Below are 24,599 nucleotides of genomic sequence, written 5' to 3'. Positions count from 1 at the left end.
GATTAATAGCCCAGTTTATGCAGCTGGCAGGGGAGATCCTTTATTATCCAGGCCCTTTTTGTACCATTAGTTGGATGAGACCCACCATATCAGTTAGCCAGCTTTTTGTCACTGTGGAAAACACCTGACAGAACCACTTCAAAGAGGGGAAGATTCTTTTTGATTTATGGTTTTACAGGACTCAGTGGAAGGTTTTTGACCTGAGGGGAGACAAGGGCATGTGTGGTGGATTAAAGTTCTTTATCTCATAGTAGTCAGGAGGTAGAGAGAAGCAGACATAGACGAGCCTGGGGACAGTAGCATGACCCAGCCACCTGCTTCCTCCAACCAGACCTTACATTCCTTAGCCACACCCCAATGAGTCCATTTAATTATGGACCCATGGGTGGAGCCCATTGGTGAAGTCAGAACTTTCGTGAGCCAATCACTTCCCAAAGCCCTGTCTGTTGGTGGGGGTTGCAATCGAGTGTTTCCAGTTCTTGGTCTCTTATCCAAAGAGCCTAAAGTAAGGGCTCACATAGACCTGCAAACTTTATTCTGAGCACTCAATATCACAGATTTTAGAGGGATACACTGCCAAGGTTACTAGTGGCCATGCAACTAAGAGTATTCAAGGGTCACTGTTTGGGATTTTATGTTTTAAGAAGAGGAGTAGTTGGTTACTAAGGCCATAGTTTGATTGGGACTCTATTTTAATTGATTCAGTCTATTCCTATTGCACATACAACTTCCCACAATGCATCTGATTTTAAACGCGTACACGCTCAATTATGCATAGGTATAAGATGGTAAATATGGGATTCTTCTTAAGTTTATTTGAGAGACTCAATTTGCTTGACTATGGGTGAATCTCAAACCAATTCAGGCCAGATCAGCCCTTCTGCTTATTACCTAGGTATGTTGACTTAATAGAAGCTATTTAAGCTTGATTGTTAGTAGGGACAGGGAAGCTTCTATTATTCTTCAAAAATGGTAGTAGTGTTGCCCAATGCACGTGGAGTATTAGAGGGGTTCTGAGGTAGGTATGCCTATTGCTTGTAAGGGGGGGGGCATTTGTGCATAGTATGTGCAGGTAGGTGTGTGTGTGTGTGTATGTGTGTGTGTGTGTGTGTGTGTGTGTGTAACAAAACTCAAATAGGATTCTAGGATAAACTATCTCCTAGGTTTGCCTGCCTCATCCTTGCCTCTCAACACTGCACTGAGGACTGACTCTCTAACATGAGTCTTTGAGGGACATCTCAAAGGTTATTCTCTTTATTTAGATGACTGATCTGAAGGTTAATTGAATCCAGAAACACTTTTAGAGACAGATCACAAGAATACTATGTGAGCAAACATCTGTGCTTCTTATGATCTTGGTCATGTTTAAAACAAAAACAAACAAACAAACAAAAAAAGAAATTAACCACCGTGCTGAATGACAGTAACTCAGGGTTTCACTTAGGGAGAAGTGGGGAACCATGAGAGAATCATGAACAATGGGAATTTGAACTGACACAAGTTATGGTGGGACCTGTGGGTGCACTGTGCTGTAGGTGGCAGAGCCAGGGTTACTCAAACTTGTTGGAGCCCAGGTGATTCTATCAGAAGCCCTAGATGTTGGATGGGATGCTGTAGGCATTGGCTTTTCCTGCAGGTTTTCTGTCTTGATTTGGTCTGGTATTTCTTTCCTTTTTATCTCTTCCTTATGTTTAGAATGTAAAAGGTACTCTGTACCATTGTATATGGGAAACATGCAGCTTGTTTTTAATTTTTTTTAAAGGGGCTTACAATTTAGAGACTGTCTTTAGTCTCAGAAGAGATTTTGAGCCTTAGATATTTAAATAGCATTGGGACAGCTGAAGACCATGAGGACTTTAAGCGACAGACTAAATATATTTTGTGTTATGAGATAGAAAGGAGACTTTGGAAGGGGGGGGGTTGCAGGTGAAATGTTAATAGGAGACAAATCTCTGCCCCTGTCTGTGAGGGAGTGTATACAATGGGTTAACAGAGGTGGGAAAACGTAAATGTGAGCAGCACCGCTTGCCGGGCTGGGGTACTGGACTGAGGTAAGCTGAACATCTGCATTGATCTTTTCCTCTGCTTCCTGACTATAGGAATCATGTGATGGGCTGCCTCATGTTCCTGTCCCCATGACTTCCTTGCTATGATGCACTGCACCATACAAGCATGAGCCAGAACAAACTCTTCCTTCCTTCCTTCCTTGAAATAAAACTTTTGGTCTTAGAGTAGAGGTGGCGGTGGTGGTGGTGGTGGTGGTGGAACTGAGGACGGGAGATACATTATTATGTAATTGAAATAGCTCAAGGGATGAGGGTGGCTTTAATATTAGAATGTGCCTGGTGAGTATGATGGAAAAAAGTCTTGGTTCTGGGTAAATTTACAAAGCAGATGCTGAGCTCACACGGAAGCTTGAGTCTTTGCTCTCTAGTAGCCTTGTCCATAGTTGTGTGACCCTTAGCTTTTTGTACCTTTGCAGCTTTTTTTTTTTTTTGCAGTTTTATCTTTGTCTCCTGGATTCACTGATGCTGTGTTAATCTTCATGGATTGATAAAAATTCCTTCTTTCTGAGAGAGATGTGAATGCCTACTCCTTCCCTTCAAGAATGGTGTTTGAGTTGCAGAGTAGAATGTGCCCTTGGCAAGGTTAGGAAGGGCCGAATCAATCCTGAATGCCCAGGTGGGGAGCTCTATTGAGCTAAGAGGGTGTGTCTGTGATCAGGTAAAAGTAACAAGGGCTTTAGGGAACGAGAGACACAGGGAAATACTTCACCAGAGACCCATGTTTTTCCCCCCTCATATTATCTTACAGAGTAGTACAGAAAGGATTGGCCAGACAGAAACTCCCAACCCTGGCACTGTGGAGATGACTTAGTCAGGACAGTGCCTGCCACACAAACACAAGGGCCCAGCGTCAACCCCTATCACCACATACAATGCCGGGGAGGTGGCATGTGCTTGTAATCCCGATACTGGGAAGTGGAAACAGGCAGATGGCTTGCTCTCACTGGCCAGCAAGCCTAGCCTAATTGCTGACCAGTTCCAGGACCTGTCTCAAAAATTAAGGTGGATGGCTCTTGAAGAATGACACTGAGATTGATTTCTGGATTTACACACATGTACACATGTCTACCGCACCTATCCGCACATGTATAAATAAACATAAACACACACACACACCCACATATATACACACAATGACATTTAGAAATGAAGTCCTATTCTTTTCTCTTTGAGGCCATCTGATGCTTGGTCAATAGGATACCTCCTCACTAGGACATCGAAGGGAGCAACTGAGCTACAAGACAAGTGGTGCTCAGTGCTGGGAGAATATGCCGACTTTGCTGTCATGGCTGTTTGAGGGAAGACTCATCAGGCAGCTGTGGTTCTCAGATGACAGATGGCTGGACCTGATGTGGCCCAGATTTTAATGGGGCGCCCTTAATGAGTTGACAGCTGCTTCTGTCATTGTCTCACTCTCCCTGCTCCATTGCTTGCCCTACCCTTCTATCTCTACCTCAGTCTGCTCTGCAGTGAGAACAGCATCTTTCCCCTATCTGTTATGTGTAGAAAGAACTGGAAGCGGCTATCAAGTCTGATGTAAGGTCATCTGTTGACATTGGGACCTGGCAAGAAAACAAAGTCATTCAGTGCTCCTGGAATGGTCAAGAATGAACTCGTCAAAACCCAGTAATGTCACTGCAGCAAAAGGCACGCCGTAAGAATAGCTTTAGGAGGGCCTGAGAGATGGCTCAGTGGGTTAAAACACCTGCTGCCAAGCCCAAGGACCAGAGTTCAATCCCCACATGGTGGAAGGAGACACCCAACTCCCACAAGTTGCTTTCTGACTTCCACATGCACGGGCATGCACACAATAAGCCAAATGTTAAAAAAAAAAGAAAGAATAGCTTTTTGTTTATTCTAAAATGTTTTGTGTCTATGTGTGTATATTTGTGTTTGTGTGTATATATGCACAAGACAGACAACAGTTGTCTTCCATGATTACTCTTCACTTAAATTATTGATCTCCCCCTGAGCCTGCAGCTCACTGCTTTGCCTGGTTTAGCCATCCAGCTTGCCTGAGGGGTCTCTTGTTTCTGCCTTCTGAGTACCAGGACTGCAGGATTCCTTTATGCTCAGCATTTATGTTGGTTCTGGGGTTCTGAAATCTGGTCTTCATGCCTGAACTGTAAGTGCTTAACCAACTGAGCCATCTTTCCAGCTTTAAAAAAAAATAGCTTTCATGCAACCAATTTATTAAGTAGGACTGTTAGATGACATCATTTACTATTTGGAAATGTAATAGAGAGAAGGATTACAAAGATCTGGATCCAACTCTGTTCTTGTATATGCTGGATGACACTGGGCAAGAGACCATGTACAACAGGCATAGTTTCTCAGTGATGGCGTGAAGGAATAGGAGCAGATGACAGTCACCCTTATGACAACTACCGCTGCTACATTTTGTTATGTTCCTTCTGTCCCAGGTGCCAGTATGTGCAATGTTTTTAGTGTCTTCAATGGACTAGATACAAGAATATCAACTACCTGGTGCCAGTTCCTCTGTTCCCTGTTTTAGACCATGCTGCCCCCATGAAATCCTAAATAGAACCCAGATTTAAAACAGAACTTTATTTTTTCTAAAAGTGGACACGGAAGTTCCAACCTCTTCTCCTTCCAGTCATTTGGCCTCCTCCTTCTTGCCTGACGTGCTTCTACCATGAATACTGCCTGAGATCCACTGGTGGGAGGCATAGTCACCTCTCAACATTTGCTCTAAATATCACCATAGATGTGGTGACTTAAATGTATTCACTGAAAAGGACGATGATTCATGTTCTTGCTTTTCCTAGTGTTTGGGGTTTGCTTACACAGGTTGACTTGTGATCTCTTCATCATACCACCTCTAACCTCTTGTTCCCAACCCGTGTTTCCTTCTTTTCTTTAGTAGCCAAGTAAATCCTCCTATCTCTTTCCATTCAGGAAGTTTGGGATTAAATTGGATCCACCCAGATATTCCAAGGTAAATATCCTATGTTAAAACCACTAATTCTATTTTTACTTTACTTTTTAAAGATGTGTGAGTGTGTGTGTGTGTGTGTGTGTGTGTGTGTGTGTGTGTGTGTGTGTGTGTGTGTTTATACACCACATGCATGCAGTACCCACGGAGACCAGTAGAGGGCACTAAATCTCCCCGGAGCTGAAGTTATTGGTTGTTACGAACCACCTGACGTGAGTCCTGCGAACCAAACGCAGATCCTCTGCAAGTGTATTACGCACTTCTAGGCGGGGAGCCATCTCTCTGTCCCTATTAATCACACTGCAGAGCCTCTTTTGTCATAAATCACATATATTCAGCAGTGACAGGGAGTGTGCAGAGTCTCCTCAGTTTTTTTTGTTGCGAGCCGAGCTTCCATACATTCAGAATGGAGCTCAGAGAGTGACACCAACACTATATTTAGGGCCAGCGAGATGGCTCAAAGGGTAAAAGCGCTTGCTGATGAGCCCCACGACCTGAGTTTTTTAATCCCCAGCACCCGCATGCCGGAAGAAGAAAGCCAATTCCTCCTCATAGTGTGACATGTGTGCCCCCATATGCAAATGATAAAAAAGTAAAATGCAAGCATAATTTATATAGGCATTGACTGAATCTTTTCAAAGTTGCTTTCCCACTCTTCCCTCTATATCAACTACCCTGATAATACAGTGTAGTGGACTGGGAAGGATCAATTACCTGACTCTCAGCTTGGTGTTGGTGGGGTGTGATGCCAGTTCTGTTATAAAGACTTCAGTGCTCCTCTGGCAGTCCAAGCTATGGGTGTCTTTGGTCATTGCTACCATGTCAATAACAATTATTTCCCTTTCATGGTTAGCTCTGCTCAGCTGGGTCTAAATGATATCAAAACAGTCAGTCAATTTCATCAACGTACTCAGTCTGTCAATTTAGCAGAAAATAAAAAAAAATCAATTAAATTAGTGCCTCAAACAAATTGACAGGTTGTCTAACCAATTTGGTCACCTCTGAGAAGACTATACAGATGGTCTAGAGACGTCTCTCACCATCTTGAAGATAGCTGGCTGCTCTGAAGGGATACTCTGCTCTTAGGGTAATTAAACACCCCCCCCAAAAAAAACCCCAAAAACTCTTGGGCTGAGATAGCTCGGGGGTTGAAGGCCCTTGCTGAAAAGCCCAACAACTTGAGTTTGATTTTCAGGACCCAGATGATGAAAGAGGAGAACTGACTCATACAAGTTATCCTATGACTTTCACACACATGCGTGTGCTGTGAGTAAGTGGGCATGTGCACACAAGTAAGTAAATAAATGGAATAAAATCTTAGACAATTTTGTGCCAGAGAGGTCCACACCCAGGCTCTCAGGTGTGTCTTATTTTCTTCTTGAGGCCCCACCTTTAATGTTCATCCTTAACATTTGTCTTAATATGTATTTTAGGGCTTGGGAGATTTTTTTTCCCCCTTGTGCTTAAAGGACTTGCTAAGAGCCAGTGTGAGGACCCAAAAGAGCCCAGAAAAATGCTGGGTGAGCATAGCGGCACACTGTGATCCCGCCTCAGAAGATGGACACTGGATTCCCAGAGCAAGCAAGCTGGCTTGAAAGATTGGTCACATCAGTGAGCTCCAGCTTTGATTGAGAGAGCCTGACTGGATGAAGAGGGTGAAGGAGCAATGAAAGATGATTCCCAACACAAAGCACAGGCCTCCACATACATACGCATACAGGTACACAAGCACTTCCCTGCACATGCCCCCATACACGCAAATGTCTACATAAATGAGGGCAAACATAAAAAGACAAAGTATACTTTAATGTGTTTTAACTCTGATTCCTAAAAAAAAAAAAAAAAAAAAAAAATCAAAACTTCCCCTAAATGTTCAGAGCTTATAGCTATTTTAAGCAATTTCACTATAATGATGTATTTTTGTTGGGCCAACATCCTGAGGCAGTAAGGACAGCTGAGAAAATGAAACGCGGAACTAAGAAGTTTGGAGAAGCATAGCAACAGCGACAGCCACGCCTCCTAAAACGCGCTCATACCTGGTTTAAACACGCAACATGTATCAACTCATGTAACCCTCCCAATAAGGTTATTGGGTAGAGACTATTTTTTAAGACATCTATTTATTTTTTATAACATGTGTATCTGTGCATGTGGGTATACGCATGTGAATGCAGGAGCCCTAAGAGTTCAGACAAGGGCACTGGATTCCCTGAAGCTGGAGTTAGAGGCAGTTCTATGAGCCTCCTGACATGGTTGTTAGAAACAAAACTTGGGTCCTTTTTAAGGGCAGCTCCTCTTAACTACTGAGTCACCTCTCCAGCCCCCAAGGTAGAAGCAATTAATATTCATATTTTTATGAGAAAAAAAAAGCTATAGATTGTGCTGGGGCTTAAATTTTGTTATTTAACAACTCTCTCTCTCTCTCTTCCCCTCTCTCTCTTACCCCCCTCCCCCCTCTCTCGGTTTTTTCTAGACAGGGTTTCTCTATGTAGCCTTTGGCTGTCCTGGACTTGCTTTATGGACCAGGCTGGCCTTGAACACACCGAGATACACCTGCCTCTGTTTCCCTAGAGCTGAGATTACAGGCGTGAGCCACTGCACCTGGCTACAACTGGATTTCTTAATAAAAAATTCACTTCCTTGGGCTGGGTAAATGGCTCATCCAGTGAAGGGCTAGCCACACAAGCACGAGGACCTGAGTTTTATCCCTGGAATCCATACAAAAACCAGCAAAAGGAACTGATGAGATGTAGCTGTGTAACCCTCGATCCCAGTGTCGGGGAGACTGAGACCCATGGGTCCCTGCAGGTTGCTCTTTAGCTACTCCAGCCTACTGGTGGGCTCCAGGACAGCGAGAGACCTTGTTGTGGCTAGCGTTACCGTCTCGTCAGCAAGAACAACGCTGCACACACAAACAGGATCCTTCTGCAGTAAAGCTTTAATGCATCTTGAGAGGGAGAGCATAAGCTTACAACACGAAAAACGGAGACAGAGAGACCAAACAGCAGAAACCCCTCCCTTATATAGGAAACTGTCCTCCGCTTAGGACGTGTCAGTCCCTGATTGGCTGTTGCTCATCGGGCGAGATGATGCCACGGGAGAGGCAGAGCACAACGAGTGGAAAATCGCTTCGCACATGCGCAGATTAGTTGTTTGTCAGCATGGGACACAGGGTGTCAGCGCCATCTTGTAATGGCGAATGTGGGCGCGGCTTCCCACACCTTGTCTCAGAAAACAAGGTGGACAGCTCTAGGAAATCACAGCTGAGGTAATCCTCTGGCATCCACAAACATGCTCATACAGAGACAGACACACAGCAACATATGAGTGCATACACACACACTACACAGAGGCACATATAAGTACATATGCACACATGTGCACACACACATACACACAGAGCCACATATGAGTGAGTATGCACTTGTGTATGCACATACACACAAAGCCACATATGAGTGGGTATGCATGTGTGCACTCGCACACATGCAGAGGCACATATAAGTACATATGCACACACATGAACACATACACACAGAGCCATATATGAGTGGGTATGCATGTATTCACTCACACACATACATACACACAGAGCCACATATGAGTGCATATGCACACACACAGGGCCACATACGAGTATGTAGGCACACATGCAGGCACACGCACATGCACACAGGTGTACATCCCACCATTACTGCAACAAAAAAAAAGCTCTTAACCTTAACCTCACATTAGATTTAGCACAGAATCTGTGTTTGTCTTACTCTTTTTCCATGCTGTGGATGAACACTTGGAAGGTACAACTTGAGGTGGGGAGTTATTTACTTTGGCCCATGGTTTCAGAGAGTTAAAGTCATGGTTGGTTGGTACCAGGCACTTGGGCTGCTGCTCTGACTGGCGACAGTGAGTGGTGAGGGCTCTTTGTCACTTCTTGGTGGACATGATCAGAGTAAATGAAAGAGAGACAGGACACAGATACAGACCCCAGGTTCATGCCCAGAATGTTCTAATTCCTCCAAGAAGGCTCTGCCTTCTATTTTCTGTCACCTTGCAGTAATGCCGTCATATTACGAACACACCAAGAGATTAACACATTGATTAGAGCAGCACCCGAAAACTTTGACCATTTTGGGGAACATCGTCATAGACACTTCTAGGTATGCTTCACTAATCCCCTAGGTGTCTCCTAAGCTAATGAAGTTAACAGTTGAGAGTCACCATCATTGCCTGATGTTTTCATTACTTATCTCGTTGCCTTGACAACACATCTGACAAAGGTAACTTGAGGGAGGAAGGCTTCTGCGGCTCGAGGGCATTGTCCGCCTTGGTGGAGAAGGCATGGCAGAAGTATGAGGCAGCTGGTTGCTTTGCATTTATAGTCAGGAAGCAGAGAGAGATACATGTTGGTGCTTGGCTCATTTTCTACTTTTTATTCAGTCCACAAATGTGGTGCTCCCCACCGCCATTTATCTAATTTGGAAACTCTTGCACAGACACACTCAGAGGGTTTTCTCTTAGGTAAGTGTAGATCTTGCAGTGACCTCTCCAGAAGGACAGAATTTAACCTGAAACTGTAAGCTAAAGTAAACCCTTTCTCACCTAGGTTGCTTTTCTGCAAGGATATTTTATCACAGCGACAGAAATGAAACAAGGGCATGAAGTCAGCAAAGTGTATACTTTGCAAGCACGAGAACTTGATTTTCATCCCCAGAACCCATGTGAAAAAAGCCAAGCAAAGTGGTGGGTGCCTGTAATCCCAGTGTTGGGGAGGTTGAGAAACGCAGATCCCTGAGGCTCATTGGTCAGTTAGCCAAGTTTACTTAGCACAGAGGTTTTCAACCTGTGGGTCACCACTCCTTTGGGGGTTGAACAATTCTTTCACAGGAGTTGCCTAAGACCATCAGAAAACAGAGATATTTCCGTTACTATCTGCAACAGTAGCAAAACTACAGTTACAAAGTAACGATGAAGATAATTGAATGGTCCGGGTCATCACAATACGAGGAACTGAATGAAAGGGTCACAGCATTGGGAAGGTTGGTCTAGATGGTCTAGATCCTGTTACGTTGAAAATCAATAGTAATCATCACACCTGGGAATAAGGGCAGTGATAGAGAACAGTTCATGACAGGTTGTCATTTATAAGAGTAAAATCTTGATCAATTTAGACAAAGGTCTAGCTTATCACATCATTGTCATGATAAGGTAGTATAAATAAATGAAAGATATATATATATATATATATATATATATATATATATATATATATATGCAAGAATTATCTCAGAGAAGAATCTCCAGGCAGGGATGAGTATTTGTTTCTTTTAGACAAATTAGGCAAATCTGGTAGCTTGTGTTGTCTCCAAACATGTATTTCATGTGAGGAGGAGAAAAGGGGAAAATGAACAGAAGCGGAGGGTTGAAATGAAGTTGGTTCTGTGTTGCTAGTTACTGGAATCAGAAATGAGGTGCGTGGGGGCCTTGGGAGATTTATGATGCTTCTCTTCATATATAGTTCACATTCCAGAGCTTTCCTGCATAAAAACTTTTAAGCACATGGAACAAAAATCTTTGTTGCATTACCCCCCGGGGGCTCAATTTTGGTTTTGTTTCAAGTTTTAAAATTCCCTAGGTGATTTTTTTTTTTAACATGCAAGCTCCAATTCCAGAACCTTGTGTAATTTTCCCTAACAACTTTCCTTGGTTGGAATTTGCGATTCCAGCCTTCTGGAGGGGATGAGCACCGTCCTGTGATCACAGTGGCTTCTTCCCAGTGATTGATGTCTTCTCGAGATTACTTCGGTTGGAGGGTTGAAGGTGTTGGGTTTTTTTTTCCCTATTAGTTTTTCTAATTCCCTCAGCTGATTTGAAACGTCAGGAAGTTCACAGTTGTTTTATATTTGACTCACGTTTTGCCCTTGAGGCCTGGGACAATGCTTGCCAAGAAGGAGCTAACCCAATTTTAGGAACAAGGTGTTGTTCTTAAGATTTCTCCAGGAAGAGGTCTCGAGATGCTCCAATCTCCAGGCAAAGAGCGAGTGTAACCCTCTACACAGAAAGTTGGGGACCCCCGTTGGGGAGGAGCAGCTGATAAGGCGTCCCCCCGAGAGGCCTCACTAGCTTCCTATCAGCTGACAGAGGCCATGTTGGGTACTATTTCATATCAGCCATGCAAATATTTTGTTGTTGTTTATTGGTTGCCATCTTGAGAAGACCCTAAAATCCTTGGAGGCAACTCTCTGGGCATGCCTGTGAGGGATGAACACGTGTTAGCTTAACTGTGGTGGAAAGACCCACCTTAAATTTGGATGGAACTATTCTACGGGCTGTGGGTCTGGATTTGAAGGAAAAGAAGAAAGATGGTTAAGCCCTGCTATTCGCCTCTCTCCGCTTTCCCACTGTGAAATGCAGCCACCTGAAAGTCCTGCTTTCATGCCTCTTCCCCGCCAGAATGGATTGTAGGCTGAAATAAATAAACCCCTTTCTCATTACGTTGATTCTGTGAAGCATTTTGTCATAACAATGAGGAAAATGACTAATAATAGATTTCATGGGGACAGAAGGTAAGGACTATTTACTGACGAACTAACTCCCTGTGAGAATGTGAATTCCAGGACTGTTCCTTAATGCCACGGGTAAAATGCCCTCTGAAGACAGAACGTCCCATAAGTGTGGGAGAACATGGGAGCTGTCTATGGAGTAGACACTGGCTGAGTATAACCCATATAGCAATGCAGGGTCTTACGCCTGAGTTTTAAATGTTCCATTGTTCCTAAGAATGTTTGAAAGGAAGCCTTGCGTTTTCATTTTTCAATGTGCTCTGAAAATTTTATCTTGGAGAGGAACAGTTCTAAACGGGGCATTGTGGGAGGGTTAAAGCAATTTTAAGTCAGGGTTTCAGAGGAGCCTGTGACAATGTTGAAGGCTAAAGGGAGAGTATATTAAGTGAAAAGAGTTGCCATTTACAGAGCCGTGGGAAGAAAGCATCAATCGACAATAAATTAAAGTTTGATTTTATGCTTTTATATGCCTGTATACAGGTATGTGCACATGCATGTGGGTACTGGGGAGTCTAGAAGAGGGTATCTGATCCTGGGGATCTGGAGTTACAGGCAGTCAAGAGTCACTTGGGATGCTGGGAACTGAACTCAAGATCCTGTGAAAGAGAGGTAAGCACTCTTCATCACCAAATCATCTTCTGGCCCCTCAAGGAAAGACTAGCATAAGATTTCATCGATGAAAGAAGGTGTCATTTTGTAGTCCTGGCTGGCCAGGAACTCACTGTGTAGACCATGCCAGCCTCAAACTCCCAGAGATCTGTTTACCCTCTGCTTCCTGAGTGCTGGGATTAAAGGCATGAACCACCACAGCCGGTTCATACAAGTCGCTTAATGTTCGTGGAAAGACTCGGCTTGGGAGAGAGCAAGCATCTTCCATTAAAAAAAACAAAACAAAACAAAAGTTGGTTTAAAGAGCCCATGAGCTTCCTAGGACTCAGTTGTGGAAGTAGAGCAGTTAGGGGGTAGGACTGAGGCATTCAGGGACTTTCTGCCAGCCAGCCTACACAGCGGAACTCTGCTTCAAACCCACCTGGGCCAGCTCACAGTGCGAGCGACTGGGTAGCTAATGAAGAACAGAAACTTCTTCCCACAGTCCTGAAAGCCGGAATTCCAACATCAAAGTGCTACCAGATCGGGAACTGAGTCTTTTCACTACACCCTCCCTTGCCGGAAGGGAAGAAGACGTTCTCGGGAGTTACTTTTAAAGGGCTCTTTTCATACAGCTCCGTCCTTGTGACCAGATCACCTCTCAAAGGTCCCACATCCAAATACTGTCGTGTCAGAAATTAGATTTTAACATATAAACCATGGAGGCGACAGATTGCGTGTCCGAGTCCATTCTCTTACCCATTTTATAAGAGCCTTCTTTTTATAAGGTAACCTATCCATTCACGAAATTATCGAACACACGCACGCACTTTAGGTGCCTGTGTCATACGCGCAAAGGGGAATTGGAAGGGTGAGGCTCCGTACGATTGGAATAAATCTTTTACCTTCTAGAGGCTGGCAAGTACTTTAGATGTCAGTGGGTTTGAGGGGGGTGGAGGGTGGGTGAGTGCACAGATGTCCGCATGAGTGTGTAAAGTTAATTTTTCCCAAGGTTGTTACAAGGCATTTGTTGAGCCCGCATCTTCTCACACAGCTTGTGACCCAGATTGAAGGCAGCGAGTTTACAGTGATGGTAACTGATGTTGAAAGGAAAAGAAGTGGGGGTGGGGGCGGGGGCGGGGAGAGGAAGTGAGGGAGTGAACTTCAAGGGGCTGAGGGAGGAGGAAATGAAGGCAGCAGAAGGGGGCGGCGAATGCAAGCCAATCCTCTCGTGCTTGGGAGGGAAACTGAGGCTAGCTGTTGAGGCTAGCCAAGGTGGCAGGGAAGAGGCGAAGTAAAATGACTAAGGATGGCAGAGGTGGCCGCTGAAGGTGGAAGAGCCAAGGGGCTTTTTAATAAGATACTTCAGAGAGGAGGAAAATGTACTTTTTATGGCATCAATTAAAGAACCAAAATGAATGTGCCTTTCAATGAATTGCGTGTTTACGTTCCTGGAACGGAGATGAGCCAAGACAGCCTGGGGATGCGTCTCCCACGGTTTTCCCACCCACTCCCCACCAAGTTGTGAAAATATATATACCTGCTCCCCTCTTGGAGTCGTTGTGCCAGCTAATTATCTGTAAAGATTCAAATCATGAACCGAAACTCCAGAGCTTTTTATGGGCACTAGGGGAGTATTAAATGGGGAGATTGGAAGTAAAATTACAGTTCCCCCAATAGATTTTTTTGAAGGGTTGGATGGAATTTTAAAAAAAAAGTGCCTTTAATTAAAAAAAAAAAAAGTAAAACAATAAAGGCCCTTTGCATAAACAGGATTGTCTTGGGGTCTTGATCCTCTTATAAAAAATACCTATTTATGCCTAGGGGGATCCTGGTCTCTGCTGCCTGATCCGACAGCCTCTGGGAGGAACAGACCTGGTAGACTGGCTGCATTGTCAGCCATGAGGTCTTGCTAATAGGAACACAAAACCAGAGGTTTGCACTGCAGCTCATGAGATGAAGTAATGGGCTTGTCTCTGTCTAGGTAGGGAATTCTGCCAAGTCCTGTGTTTTAAGTAAAATGGAACTTTGTGGTTCTTGGCATGGGCCAGCTAACACAGGCTAACCTTGGCATTTGTACGCTAGACTTTTCCCAGTGTGTGGCTGCAGAGTTCATAGGGTCTCAGATGCTGCTGAAAAGCAAGGATACGGAGTTCTGGGCTCCTGCCTTTCCCACCCTGTTCTCATAAGAAAGGCATCTTCCATATCTTCTTAGTCACTGCAGCTGGAAACGCAGGATGGAGCCTCGGGTCCTCCCGGATCTTAATTCTTTCCTCAGCTCATTTCCCCTCCGCCTCCTAGTTCATTGCTGCCATCTCAGCATCATCTCTGCAATCTAGTATTTGGACTCTCCGTGAGCTTCTTGGTTAGTCTCCAGGTCCCCTGTTCTCTGCTCCACGACCAATCCTCCTGAAAAAGTCAGAATAATGTTTATATGAAGTCCTCATTAGGAAAGACAGCATTTCTCAGTGTTCAAAGCAGGGACGGGGGGAGAGAAAGGAAGGCCTGGCTTTGGAGTCCGGCCTCTAGTACCAGCAGCAGCAGCTCCTGGTTTGCTCCCATTCCCTCTCTCTTGCTAGGATAGCACGGAACACACGTGTTTCCTATTATACTTTAAGTTCCATCTGTGCTTGGGCCTCTAACTTCTGGCTCGGAGTTTTGAAGAGTGGGAGCAGCCTCCCATCCCCACTCTCTCTTTTCCCATCGCCCACCAGCTTCTCAGTTCCCTGGTCGTTGGAGCAGTGCAATGCTGGATGTCCACCAACATAGAAGAGAATGAGACAGAGACCGACTTAAGACTCGGGCCAATTCTGGGGTTCTAGCTACGCGAACGTAAGTAAAACTTTGAGAAACACGGGCAGTGAAATCAGACCCGGGATCGGTTGCTTATAAGCGGAGGAAGAGAGGCCCGATTGGACGCTCGTAGTAACTTGCCTGTTGCTGTGATAAAAAATACCAGGGTTAAAAGCAATTTAAAGAAGGAATGGTTTATTTCATCTTACGGTATCAGAGGGAGAGAGTTCAGACGGTGAGGGAAGCACGGCAGGAAGAGCAGGAAGCAGGCAAATCACACTTCACCCGCACACAGGAAGCAGAGAGGGAGGAATGAGGAAGATGGCCAAAGAGGCTCCTATCTGGGCGCTGGGGACAGGGCAACGGGAAGCGCCTACTTAAGATAGAGAAGGAAGCCATGTTCTCCCACCAGACCAAGGCGCCTGCGAGTCATGCAGGACGCTCCAGGGATGCAACTTTTGGCAATTAGCATCACTGAGTGCTGGTCCTCAGGCAGAAAGCAGGTTCTAAGAGATGTGGCGGGTTAGGGGCTTCAGAGCAAGACGATAAGCAGGATGAAGTTGAAGGCTAAAGTATGGCGGGTAAGGGCTTGTCTAGAGGAAGAATTGGCTCCCAAGATCAACACGAGAAAGCAGACTCACCTGGTAGCTTGGGGGAGTGTGAGGATAGACATTCTTCCGTATAAAATGAGGTAAAATTTTAAAAATCAACCTATAACGTGTTAGATGCCATTGTGACACTTTCAAGACACGTTCAGTCCCAACCACTGTGAAACTGAAGCAGAGAATAATGAGTTTAAGGATAACCTGGGCTACATAAAGGTTCTGTTCCCCCAAACCCAAGCCAACCAACCAATCAAACAAGTTAAATAACTATATACAAGCAGACAGACTCAATGAAACCCCACCCTTTTACATTGTGACATGATGCTTTCATCTACAGATGTGTCGAGGTCTCTCACATGCATAGCTATCCTTGGATACACTTGCTTAGGCGAGACATGATGCTTGAGAAGCTCCTTGAGTATGTCGTTTGTAGCACTATGTGATGCTTAGCTTTTTGTTTTTTGTTTTTTTTAAAAGATTTGGGTGTACTTGTGGGCACAAGCGCACAGACAGGTATGTGCCTGCCAGTGGCTCTGTAGCTGTAGTTGCAGCTGGTTGGAAGCAGCCTGATACGGGTGCTGGGAACCAAACTCAACTCAGGTCCTCAGCAAAAAAAAAAAAAAAATAGTGTGTGTTCTTAAGTGCCAAGTCACCTCTTCAGCTCTGGAAGGTTAGCTTTAACTGCCAACGTGACACAACCGAGACTCTCCTCCTGAGGAGAACTCCTCAGTGACGCCCACATTGGGCTCACCTGTGAGCACGTCGGCAGGAGGAACTTTTAAAATTAAATGAATCGATGTGGGAAGACCCAGCCTACTGTGGTGTTCTGTAGGCAGAAGATACCGAATTGTGTAAGAGTGGAAAAACTGAGCCGATTGTGAGCAAATAAGAAAGCAAGCAAGCAAGCAAGTAAGCACATGTACGTATTCATTTCTCTATTCTTGATTGTGGTTGTGATGTGACCAGTTGTTTCTAGGTCCTGTCACTGTGACTTCCCTGCAGCGGTGGTCCATAGCCTGGTATTGTAAGCTAAAACAAACACCGTGGCTAAGGCTATTTAATCACAGCAGGAGTGTGAAGCTAGTATAGAACCATGATACCATAACTGCCCAGACTGCCCATAACTGGTTCGGGGATGTTGGGTACCATGGACCATGGCTCCATGTTGGCCTGTTGTCTTCAACAGAGATTCCAGACAGAGCAAAAGAGTCAGGCAGTCTGCAGGACTGGGAGGCAGGGGAAAAAAAAAGCTTTAGGGGCAACAAAGAAAACAAACGAGAGAAAGTGATTGTTAGTGTGGAGAAAAGGGCTAGACATCCCACCCCTGAGGACGCTAGAAAAAAATGAACACAGAGCTTCTGTACTGAGAGCTCTTTGGAAGAAATTAAACAAATGTTCTCAGGAAGGCAGAAGCTCAGCTTCCCCAATGCCCAAGGGGCGCTCGGTGGAAAACACTCTACAGCTATGATTTCAACCACCAGTCCAAGCAGATGGGTCCAATAAAGCCAATGGTTATTTACATCAATGAGAGGACCACATGGGCTTATTTCTGGCTCCTGGGATCTGGATGGGAAAAGGAATGATCAAAATGGTTGAAATGCTGAGAGGGGGTGGGGGAATATGGACACTGTAACAAGAAAAAAAAAGTTTGTGCTTAGTTTAATTCTTTCCATCGTGGAGCCTCCGAGGGCTCAGAGTGGGGCTCCAAAGACCTTAGACATATACCAGCTGTGTTCTGAGCTAGGAAAGTTACTCCACTGTAGATGAAGGACCAGTGGGATAGGAGGAGAGAGAGCTGTCTAGCCTAGTAGGGCGCTGTGTTTTGTTTTGTTTTGTTGAGATGGATACTCACTCTGTAGCTCTGGCTGGTGTGGAACTGTCTATGTAGACCAGGCTAGACTTATATTTGTGGTAAACCTTGTAGGTCTGCCTTCTGAGTTCCAGGGTTATAGACCAGTCTCCTTTTCCCACATCTGTAGGCTGGTGTCTTGAGAACTCACCATGTTAAGAGCTGAGCTGCCTTCTCCTTGAGGCTGACCTGTCTCCTTGTGTCTTGGGCTTGAATTCCTTTCCTGAGAGCCATTGTTGAGCAAAAAGATCATTTAATTCAATTTTGGGTGAGTTAGGTGCTGGGATTATATGATATGTATTAATTACTTTGTTTTGTTTTGTTTATCCTTTACAAGTTTATTGTTGTTGTTGTTGTGATAGTGTGTGTGTGTGTGTGTGTGTGTGTGTGTGTGTGTGTGTGCAAGCCACGACACCTGTGGAGATCAGAGTGACAACATGTGGGAGTCAGTTTTCTCATTCCTTCAAGTGGGAGCCCAAGATTGAACTCAGGTCATCAGGATTGGTGTCAATCATCTTTACTCAGTTGGCCATTTCATTGACTCCATTTATTATTATTATTATTATTATTATTATTATTATTATTATTATTATTATTATTTGTGGAACATGCCTTCCTGAGTGCAGTAATAGTTTGGGATGAGCAGTAGGCGTTTAGTAAACTTTTGAGATTCAAATCAAACTAAAATGAGTTAGATCTTAGACGATAAAAGAGTCACCTTGTACCTCCTGTGAGTGACTGAACTCCACAGACATGAAATACAGCGTAAAATGCACCTTCCATGAAGGCGCCACTGAGCATAATTGAATCTTTCTTGGATGATTCAGAAGCTCGCCAGGATCCTGCTGAGTCATCATGAGAGCATCAGTTTACTCTGGCAGAAGCCAGCCTGGAGTTCAGGTGGCTACCCTTCTAGAAAGCAGAATCCTCTTTTTAAAGTCAACAGTTCGCCTAAAGTGCCTTTAAAGTGCACATTATAATAAAATCCATGATCATTAACTTTTTTTTCTTACAAAGTGGTTAATTTTGGCGAGCTGTTGGGTAGAGAAGAGGGTAATTAATGGTGCCTATTTAGGAGATGAGCGTCTACAATCCAGTCTTTGTGTATGAGCAGTTAGAGCTTCAGCACTGAAAAAAAAAATGGCAGTCCTGTTCTAGAAGAGTGGCACCAGTCACTGAGTTTGCAGCCAGCAGAGGGTAGGGTCTTGACTGGTCTTGTTTGTTCAAGTAGCGCCACATTAAAAGCCACGCCTCAGGCGCAATTGTTGTTGCAGGTATTATATCTGTATGGCCTAGGAAGCCAATAGCTAATACAATGAGACTGAAGTGTAATTTAAAGCTGCATGCTGGGTAAAATCTAAACTACTACTAATCTGCCAGTGAACTAAAATAAACTACTCTAATCCTCATAACCTACTATATCCCGGTCACTTGCCAATCTGATCCTCCTGGGGAAGCTTCACTCTACCCAATTGTCCACTCTCCACTGTCAACTCCAGGCTCCTCCCTCTCCTGGAAGCCCCGCCTTCCACTCCCTGTCCTTCTGCGCAGCTGATTGGCTAAACAGCGCTTTAATGACAGCAGCTACATCCACTCAAGGCATTCCTCCACAATTGCACCATCCCAGACATCTCAAGGTGTATAGCCCTAGTCACCTATAAAACACACACACACACACACACACACACACACACACACACACACACACACACACAAAACTAGGGATGGAGAAATGGCTTGGCGCGTAAAAGGCATTTGACGACATGACTTCAGTCCCCAGGACCTCCATGGTAGAAGGAGAGAACTGACTCTTAAAAGTTGCCCCTTGACCTCTCCTCATGACCCATGGCACTTGAGCCCACACACCGCACACGGGCATAAGTAAACGAATGTAAAAACAAGATGCACAAGGCTAAAACCCAGCAGCTGAAGATGTCAATATTTCTCTTTCAGTAATTGGTAGATAAAGCCTATAGAAAAAAATCATCTGGGTTAGACTTGGCCTAGTATAGTCTACTGAGTTACATGGGAATCAACATCCCTGTTGTCTTTAATTTCATACATACATACATACATATAATGTATCTTGATCATATCTAGCCCCCAACTCTCCTCAGGACCCTTAATCACTTATCTCTCCCTACTCCATGTCTTCTCCGTTTTTTTTTTTTAAAATCTTCATTTACTTACTTTTAACCCATTGAGCCTAATGGGTTAAAATCTCCACATGCATAGCTATGGGGTCATCCATTGGGGGCCTGGGGATGTACCATGGGCCACAATCCCCCCAAAAGTGACTCTTCCTCTTAGAGGAGTTATCACCTGCCAATAGCTCCTCAGTTAGGGGTGTGGCCTTGATCCCCTTGCGCCTCCACGTTGGAAATTTAACCTGCCTCATCTTGTATCCATAACCACAGCTGGCCGTGGGATCATCTGAATGACAGCCATGCCATGCCCAGGGGACGGCATTTCATGGCAGTCCTCTGACTTTTACATCCTTCCAGCCACCTTTTCCTAGATGGATAATCTTCCTAGAAAATCAGGAAGCATTCTGGGGACTTACAAGAAGAACTCTGGTTTATTAAAATGAAAGGCCGAAGGTTCCCTTTGTTTTATCTCTTGTACAATCGCTGCTTCCTTTCACAGAATCCTTATATCGTTCATCTGACCCTTGACAGGCAGTATATCTAAAGCGAGTATGAAAGTCTGTGCCAGATGAGAAGAGAGGGTGCTGTGTGTGTGCAGGCCCCAGGGATGCTCCTGCCTCTGCCTTCCCAGGAGCTGTACTATACAGGCTTACCTTTGTGAGCTTTGCCTTTTTAATAGAGGTCCTGGGAAATTAAAATTCAAGTCAAAGTTCTCATGCTTGGACCATAAGCATTTTACTGACCCGTCCATCTCTCCAGCTTCAGAGTGTTCTGATTTCCTTCTTACAAGCTTACAAGAGATAAAGGGTCTTGGTTTCAATTACCCAGCTAGGAAGTGACAGATCCCAATAGGTAACCAAATATCCATGGTGCAGTCACGTTTGCCTGTAGTCTCAGTACTTGGGAGACTGGAACGGGAAGATTTCAATTTTGAGGCTAGCCTGTGAGACACACACACACACACACACACACACACACACACACACACACACACACACATCCTGCAGTGTGAGAGAGAGAAGAGGGGGGGAGGGAGGGGGGACAAGAGGGAGGAGGAGGTGGAAGAGGGAGAAGGGAAGGAAGAGAAAGAGATTTGATTCTTTGGATCACTGGATTTTAAGAGAAAATCTTAAAATAACTGGGTTGGAGAGAGATTTCTTTGCAGATTGCTATTTTGGACTCGGTAGGCACAGCATTAGAGGAGACACCCCCCACCAACACACTCCACATCTGTACAGTACTCCCTTCCAGAAATGTTTTTGAAAACAGCAGCTAGTGTTTATGAAGTCATTCTGCGTCTGACAGGGAACTGTCCTGTATTCAATGCTTCCCCGCCCTCCCTTGAAAGCTCTTCTGCGCTGAGACCCTCCCTCCACCCCTCCCTCCTACATACAGATCTCTCTATTTGAAGCTTCCATTGCTTGGATAACGGAGTTGGGGGAGAATGGCCTCAAAATTTTAGCTTTAAGGCACATTCTTCTGTAAATCGGGGAGAATTTGGGAAATACACACTGTGTTAGTTTTTTTTTTTTTTAAACTCCCCAATTCCAGAGGCTTTTTAATTTCTAAAGGAGGAGAAAGTGGTCCGAAAAGCCACAGCCAGCATAGATTCCTTCTCCCTTTCTTCAGTCCACTTATTCTAGTTTGAGTTTTTGTTGTTGTTGCGATAACATACCCTGACCAAAAGCAGCTCAAGTGGTGAAAGAATTTACTTAACTTAGACTTGTAAGTCACGATTCATCATTGAAGGGAATCAGGGTATGGACTCAAGGGAGGAACGCTGTTTACTGGCTCGTCTCTCTGCCTTGCTCGCAGGCACATGCTCAGCCAGCTTTCTTATACAGCCCGTACCCATCTATCTGCCTAGGGATGGTGCTGCCCACAGTGGGCTTGGTCCCCTTACAACAATCATGGACTAAGGCAACCCCCCCCTCCCACAGTCATGCCCACAGACCAATCTGATGTAGGCGACCCCCCAAATAGAGACTCTCTTAGATGACTCTACGCTGTGTGGACTTGACAGCTGAAGCTAACTGGGGCACTCTTTATACCACAATGCCCAAGAGCAGTGAGTGACAGAATTTCCCCCCAGGGACTTTGAACACCTGAGCAGAGAGAGCAAGGGAACCAAGTCCTCCATGGTCCTCCTCTCGCTGCTGTCATCAAACCCCTGAGAAGAAGCAGCCTAAGGGAAGGGTTTATTTTTGACTCGTGATTTGAGGTACAGTCCATCACGGCAGGGAAAGTATAGTGGCAGGAATGACTGGCCAGAGACCCATGAATACTGGCATGCAGGTCTTTTTTTTTTTTTTTAATCCCTTTTATTCAGTCTAGGAACCTAGCTCAGTGGTGCAGTGCTGCCCACATTCAGGGTGGCTCTACCTGGAAATACCCAAACAGACACCCCACAAGTGTACTTCATTAATGATGTAAGAAGTATGGTGTGTGTGTACGTATGTATGTAGGTATGTATGTAGGTATGTATGTACGTATGTATGTAGCATGCAACATGTTGGGGGTGGAGGGTGAGTGTGTACTCCTGTTATGTATGGAGGTCAAAGAAAGACATATGAGAATATCATGTCCTATCATTTTTTTCTACTAATTCCATTAAGACATGTTCTCCCACTAGAACTACGTTACTTGTGGTCAGAAAATTTTACCACTGCAGCAGAAGAGACGGTAGAAGGGCACACTGTGGTGGGACTGCTCACCTGGGCAACAGACTTAGAGAAACATTTAGCTGAGCTAATCGGAAGTCGGGAGAACAGTTATGCACAGAAGAACAGACTCTTCACTCAGGTTACGTTTCGGACCAGATGTAGAGCCAGGGACCAGCCATCACATGTCAGTGTGGATGGGTGATGTAGAGCCAGGGACCAGCCATCACATGTCAGTGTGGATGGGTGATGACCTCTGAGTAGTTGATGGAATGGATAGTCCATGTTGGAGGAAAGATTCATAAATTTTACCAGTGAATGAGTGGAAGGCCAGGCCTTAAATGCCACAGGGACCTTGGCAGAACCTGTTTGAATGAGTTGACCGTACATTGGCAAGATCAGTTTTATAGCTACTTGAAAAATTGAGAAGGGGTGGGAGGGGGCAGTGCATTAGGAATAAGGTGAAATTTAGAACAGTTTGTAGCCTATTTGGGCAAGTGGCTAGAAAACTCATGTGTACCTATTCACTAGGGCTTTGAATTTAGGAGGGGGTGGGGGGGGCAGGGGAAAGGGAAAAATGGGAGGCCCACCGGGAAGTATTAAATCAGTAACGTTTAACTTAATTTACTGTTTATGATTTTTCAGATGAGTGAAAATTGACTGTGATTGGTAACCCGGAGAATGAGAATTTAAAATTCGTTCAGTCAACTGGGGGATGAAGCTCACTGGTAGAACACTTGTCTAGAACTACCCTCAACCCGGCCCACCCCAAGTGAGGGGCTAGGGGCACGGCTCAGCAGTAGAATCTGTCAGTGAGAGGCTGTAGGTGTGGAGGGTAGAAAGTGTGCTGAGTTGTGCTCAAGGCTCTCAATTCAAAACCCCAGCCCAATAAACAAGCAATTGAAATAGAGTATAAGAGCTTTTGCATTGGGCTAGGTGTCACATGTAATCTAGAGTGACTTAAGGTACCTGTGCAGCTATAAATGGGTGAAATGTAAACAGTATGACATTTTACGTAAGGGGCTTGGACATCTACAGATTCTGGATGGCTCTGAACCTAGTCTCCCGTGGTGACTGTACAACAGCAGTATGCATCTGAAGAGGATAATTCTGTTGCAGTCTGAAATTCAAGAGTGAATAAGGACTGTGCAAATATTTTCTAGCACTTTCCCGCTTAACTGTCATAAATGACCACATTAGAGTAACAAATTAAACTTTTTAAAGAAATGTTTCCCTCATCAGGAGACTTCAAACCTGTCCGTTTTGGAATATTGGTATTGGTTAGAAATGAGTTTCTTATAATTAACTACGTACATCTTTATATGTCTGAGCATAAATAGTGAGCTGGAGCCAAGTGTGATGGTTACTTCTATTGACACCTTGACTCAAGCAAGAATTACACGGAAAAAGGATTTCCAAGAAGGATTGTCTAGATCAATTTTGGCTTGTGGCCATGTCTATAGAGGGTTGTCTTGATTGCTTTAAGTGATGTGTGAAGACTCAACCCCCCCAAAATGGGCAATACAAAAATCCCTCATTTTAAGCCCAAAGTTGTATTAGTTGTAGAGAAAGCTAACTGAGAGGTAAGCGCGAATGCATTTGTTTCTCTCTGCTCTTGACTGTTAATGAGGTGGACCTAACTATACCTAGCTGCGTCAAGCTCCTGTGGCAGTGACTTCTCCAAAAGGCCCGAATGTAACCTGGAATTGTAACCTAAAGTAAACCCTTCCTCCCTTCGGTTGTCTTTTGCAAGAATATTTTACTATAGCAACAGAAATGAAACAAGGACGTGCAGTCAGCAAAGTGCATGCTCTGCATGCATGAGAACTTGATTTTAGTCCCCAGAACCCATGTAAAAAAGCCAAGCATAGTGGTAGATGCCAATAATATCAGTGCAGGGGAGGTTGAGGCAGGCAGATCCCTGGGGCTCACTGGTCAACTAGCCTAGTTTATTTGGCACAGCAGTTTTCAACCTGTGGGTTGCGACCCTTTGGGTGTTGATTGATCCTTTTACAGGGGTCACGTTAGACCATCAGAAAACAGATATTTACATTAGATTCATAGCAGTAGCAAAATTACAGTCATGAAGTAGCAACGAAAATGATTTTCATGAACAGGGGTCATCACAACATACGAAACTGAATTAAAGGGCCACAACATTAGGAAGGTTGAGAACAATTGATTTAGCAAGTTGCAGGCCAATGAGTGACCCTGTCTCAATAAGTGAAGTGGAAAGCTCTTGATGCAAAATGGCACTTAAACATATGTAGGTAAAGTGGTACACACATCAATGTGCACATACACTTACATATTTACATGGATGATGAAGAAGAAGATGATCATAACAGGCTATAACAGCAAGTAAGACACTTGCT

General features: G+C 44.5%; 1 long non-coding RNA gene across 1 annotated transcript in view; it reads left to right on the top strand.

The window, feature by feature from the left end:
- The first annotated feature begins 14,951 nt into the window (after window positions 1-14,951).
- Window positions 14,952-24,599, top strand: part of LOC311586513 — a 140,044-nt gene continuing 130,396 nt past the window's right edge. Inside the window, exon 1 of the long non-coding RNA XR_014775547.1 lies at window positions 14,952-15,002. This is a non-coding gene — a long non-coding RNA (uncharacterized lncRNA). The remainder of the gene's footprint in view (window positions 15,003-24,599) is intronic.

Source organism: Acomys minous (genome assembly GCF_964271855.1).
Source record: "Acomys minous genome assembly, chromosome: 16".
Lineage (NCBI taxonomy): Eukaryota > Metazoa > Chordata > Mammalia > Rodentia > Muridae > Acomys > Acomys minous.
Note: the sequence above shows the minus strand (reverse complement) of the source record. Positions and strands in the feature narration are given on the sequence as shown.